The sequence below is a fragment of the Toxorhynchites rutilus genome, chromosome 2 (genome assembly GCF_029784135.1).
Source record: "Toxorhynchites rutilus septentrionalis strain SRP chromosome 2, ASM2978413v1, whole genome shotgun sequence".
Lineage (NCBI taxonomy): Eukaryota > Metazoa > Arthropoda > Insecta > Diptera > Culicidae > Toxorhynchites > Toxorhynchites rutilus.
In genome coordinates this window covers 15,309,119-15,314,588 of record NC_073745.1, presented here as the reverse complement: position 1 = coordinate 15,314,588, position 5,470 = coordinate 15,309,119, and the positions used below count along the sequence as shown (strand labels likewise).

The 5,470-nt window shown below is 34.0% G+C and overlaps 1 non-coding gene across 1 annotated transcript; it reads right to left on the bottom strand.

Moving 5' to 3' along the window:
* Positions 1 to 3,099: 3,099 nt before the first annotated feature.
* Trnai-aau (transfer RNA isoleucine (anticodon AAU)) lies at positions 3,100 to 3,173 on the bottom strand. Its single transcript has one exon. It is a non-coding gene; the product is annotated as a tRNA-Ile (tRNA).
* Between the last annotated feature and the right edge of the window lie 2,297 nt (positions 3,174 to 5,470).

Sequence of the window (5,470 nt, the reverse complement as noted above, 5' to 3'; positions counted from 1 at the left end):
TGTGCGGAATTTTATTGCACGTAGAGGATCTCCTATTGAAATCGTCAGCGATCGTGGTACAAATTTTATTGGCGCTAGCCGCGAATTACGTGCAGTCCTACAACAACTTAGCCAAGAGAGGATGATGGAGTACTTCGAGGGTCCGGACATCAAGTGGACCTTTAATCCGCCAGCTTCATCGCACTTTGGAGGTTGTTGGGAAAGAATGATTCAGTCGGTTAAAAAGGTGTTGAACCAGATGAAGTTCCCTCGACATCCTACTGATGATATCCTGCAAAATATGATGTTAGAAGTGGAAATGATGATTAATTCACGCCCACTCACTCATGTACCGTTAGATGATGAATCCTGTTTTCCATTGACTCCTAACCACTTTTTAATGGGCTCGTCTAATGGTAGTAAACCGTTGATCCCCTTTGACGGCAGTTCATCGATGCTGAAGAAATTCTGGAAGATGTCACAAGTTTATGCCAACGAATTTTGGAAGAAGTGGATTTCTGAATATCTTCCAACCTTGACACGAAGAACAAAATGGTTCCAGCCGATAAAACCCATCGAGAAGGGAGACATTGTATTAATAGTAGACAGCAATCTCCCTCGAAACTGTTGGCCCAAGGGTCGGGTCGTGGATGTGGTGTTTTCCAAAGATGGTCAGGTTCGTCGAGCAGCCGTTCAAACTTCACATGGAATATTGGAGAGGCCGGCCGTGAAAATCGCCGTTTTAGATGTCGGTTTGAATATAAGAAAGCCGAACGAGATTCGACGTACCGTGGGGGAGTGTTGCAAACCAATGACAGACATATGATCCACAAACAATGGTTGCAACAAACCGCCATCTGAAAGGCCTTTTCGGAATCAAACTATTGGACCTCGATATCATACAAACCTTGCGCTCGATAATTGTTGTACGCAACCAAAGGATTTATGTTGTATAGAACAAAAACTTTGAATTTATTGTTCAAATTGATTTGAAGGCGCTCTTACACTGAAGATCCTTTCATTTCCGTATTGAAGTAAAGAGAAGAAAGATAGTGCAGTTTTAAGAATAAATATTCAAAGTGTAAATTATAGTGAATAATAGGAACACTAAACGTAGGAAAACTCAATTTTATATTGTATTCCATGTTATTGAATTATATTAAACTTCTAGGGATTTTTTAACCTACCACCGAATAAAGAATAAAGGTTCCAAAAATTGGAAAAGTTCCTGTTGCTCACGCAACAATATATAATCTTGTTTGGGACGGCGTGTTTGAGATTTTAAAAAAAGATATAATTTATTTTTCACTTTATTTAAAACGACGAACGACGCGCGACATCGATACAGGATATAATAGAACTGAAACTGAACACGGGTGAAGGTTCTGCTGTTGTATTTATTGTGTAGATTTGCTGATGCGGCTGGAATCGTCTCCTGGCTGGCTATTGGCTGACCTCGATCGTCCGATATTAGGAATGTGCTGATCGAGGTCCTTCTGGTCACGTAATATATATATATATATATATATATATATATATATATATATATATATATATATATATATATATATATATATATATATATATATATATTTTTTTTTTTTTGTGCCATTTCGAAATTTTGAAAAACCTCGAGACCCACTTCTGCTCTGATTTTAATTTAAATGCGCTCTTATGTTTCTTTTTTCCTACATATGGCATAATTTTTTCCTAAATTTTTAAGAGCATTGCGAGACACATACATAATTTTCTTCAACGTCTGCATTATATTTGTTATATTCATGGAATCGATTATTTTATTATATTCGTGGTTTTTTTATTATAAGATTAAATTAAAAAAAGTTGTAATAATTTGGGTTTTTTGAGTGTTCTTCTTTTTAATTCAAATGATCTTTCCACAAGGACTTTATTTTTTTTCCACAGAGCTCTATCTATCGTACTGCTGAATCCTATGAATTTGTTAAACCATCTAAATCCAATGTAAAGATAATCTCATATATTTTAAGATACGAGAAAAAACACAGCGCAATGCTCTAAATATACCGACAAAATTTAGACACATAAAAAACAAATTTTAAATAAATATTAGATCGGTACTGGGTCTCTAAATTCAAAATAAATATTAAAAATGAATTCTAAATGCCAGAAAATATATATAATTTTTATTTGTACCTAAAATTCAGAAAAAAATCACATTTATCTAAAATATACGTAGGAAGAAATTTGAATACAAACTAGAGTACTACTGAATATCAAAATAAATAAAAAAACAAGAAGTGGGTTATATCTGTGATATTACCGCAAGGTAGACGTAGGACTACCGTTGGCTCGGTAATCATTTATTTGAAATTGCATCTGAATCAATTCTTAAATAATGAATAAACGTTTTGTAAGATTGCTGAAAGTTTTTCTTTTTAGTGTGTGGGTGGATGAGTATAAGCATGGAATTGTTATTAACATAAGATTCTACTCTTTCGAACTTGTTGGTGGTCCCGAAACGAACCGATGAAATTTGAGTGGCCTTGTAAAAGCAACTGAAGATGTTTGATACGTGATTTATTTTTGTTTTCGTGAGAATAACACGAGATTTTTCATGATCACTCCATACGCAGAATAGAAACTGAGGGCGCCATTTCACGGCAACCCTATCCGAACCAATCCAAATTGAGCGTCGGACTCGCGTATTGTTTAATGTTTGGAGTCATATATGTTAATATTTGATTACGCCGGATAGATTCTTTTGGCAAGCGATAATGTAAACAGTGTATTGAAGCTGGAGGAAACTATTTTGAATAATAAAATTAATAAACATTCAAATAATTCATTTAAAAATTCACCTTAAACAAAATCAGAATTTGCGAACCCATAGCGCAACTGTTGGTTTTAAATTTTTGTAGTCGATGCTCCAATACAATGTACTACACTCTATGATCAATTTTTTCAGCTAAGTTTCAGCTTATAATTCTCGATGAACTAATTTCAATCGAGGTGTTTTTTGTACATTGATTAGCTCTGTGTTATAAAATTCAAAATAACATTTCATTATTTCAAAAATACAAAAAAAAAAATAAAACAAAAATGTTTGTACTTATTCTTGGTAATAGCAAAAATGAGACTTACTGGCTCCAGAGAGGATCGAACTCACGACCTTCGCGTTATTAGCACGACGCTCTAACCAGCTGAGCTATGGAGCCACTTGAACATTAACCTACCGATAAGTGATTATACCTTTTGAAAAGCTAAAAACGTACTTTTGTCAATAACGTGCATTTTCTAAATCATGCATTAAAAAATCATATCTATAGAGCAATTCCACACCAAATCAGCCGAAAAACATATTATGAAAGCTACCCAACATCTCAGTTTTCATTATCATATGACGTATTTTTATTACGACTGATTTTTCATAAGGGGGTACGCAGAAACATTGAACTTTTTGACGTACAACTACGTTTTTGAATTCTATATAGGGGGGTCACTCTACGAAAAATGTAACGAAAAATGAAGAGATTTCGAATGCGATTTTTCGTAATATAAAAATCGTCGATATATGTTGTAATATATACCATTAGACAGCAAAATTATCCAGCATGAGATATCAACAGTGGTAATGGTAAAACATGTGAGCAATTCAACGAATAAAAGAGGTATGTTTTGCAAGCGAACGCAAAGGTAAATCATGTGTTATGCATTCTTTCTTTCAGTTTGGTACCCGTTTTTCAACTAGCAATAATCGCACCTCGGATGTACCTCATTGGTTACCAAGTTGATATTGTCAAGGCCCAAAGTGTCAGTGTTTGTAACGTGGAATATAGTCTTCAAACGAACATTATTTCACCGAAAAAGCTTCCACTCATGGTTTAGAATAAGACTAATAATAAGAATAAGACCATGGAGAGAAATCACAATACCATAGTGTGTGATTGTGACTGTGACTGTGTGTGATGTCCGAAGATCTCGGCTTGGTGAAAGAAAGCGTGTGTGTCTTTGAACTGAAGCTGAGTCGCATCAAGTGTATGTATGCAAGGTGAGACGTTTAGTAAGGTATAACGCCCGCTATTAGCAAGGTTAACACTATACACTTGTGGTGCCACACACATAGTTATCCATTAAACATGAAGCAGTTTTATGATTTCGTATGTAATTCGCCTCAAAATATCACGAAATCGTAAGCATTTTCAACATTTCTTCATTTTTTCCCCAGAAATCTCGTATTCAGTGTAATCAATGACGACATTTTTCAATGACGACACATTTCAGGATAGGTAAAATAGCAGATTTATAAACAATGAAAAGAATCACATTAAAAAAACAATTGCTTTAAACAATCGCAGTCCTACGTCAAACTTTCGTCCGTGTCCCTAGGCTCAGACCCTTCTACTACTCAAAATCCAGGTGTTTCAAATAAAAAAGGCGATTAAAATATGATGTTTGACAAAGTTATTAGAAAATAAATTATTCACTTAGGAAAAATAACATATTAAATGTACAGTTAAAAAATTTTCAAAAAAATAAATTTATTATTAGAAACTTTTATATCTTCGATATTTTTTTTTGTATATTTTTTATTAGGGAGACCTTCCAATTTAACAAATTTTGACATATAGTGGTAAACTCATCAAAATGGACATGTAAATTTTTGATAATTTTCAATTTCAATATTTTGTGAAATCGTAACCATTTCAGAAAAGTAACATGAAAATGGAATCTACCTGCGATTCTACATGAAAAACTATACATAACGTTTTATATTAGGATTAACCGTTCTCAAGATATAACCATTTCTTTATCTATAGTGAAATAGTAATGTCCAGCAGCAGTATGCATTTTATGATATTTCACGAACATGATTTTATTTATATTAAATTGGTTATATCTCGAGAACAGTTAGGATGTTTTGAGATGTAAAAGATTTTGAAATTAAATTTTATTTTTGAGAAAGTTTTTTTAGCAGTACATTTAAAATGTTATTTTCCCTAAACGGTTCATTTGTTTTATTAATTAATTAATTTATTTATTACTGACTCATAGTTCTTATGAATATAACTTAAACTAGTGATGTGGGAGATGTCGGGAGCGAATTTTTGTTTTCTGTCGAAGACATATCAAAGCCAAACAATCAAAGACTTTGTTCAACGCTATCATTATAGTGGACATCGGTCCAAAGTAGCCGAAAAGCGAGCGGTGAATGGAATAGCTAGCATCTGATCAAAAGATCTTCGTTGACATTTTTGCAAGAAGTCAGCTTCTCCGTTCAGGATCTTCGCTGCAAAGCCTGAACAGAACGTCGTTGTTCAAAGGTGTCCATTCCTAGCAGACGGAATGCGATATAAGTGGGAGATTCGTGTTGTATGCGTCCAATCCTGTCAATCCAAATTGCTTGATAAGGACTCCAAATCACTGAGGAGCGATGATCGTTGATGGTCAGTCTAGAGTCAAGCAGAACTCCTGATTCTGTGCATTCGGTGCATTCGTTTAATAGCTATGTCAT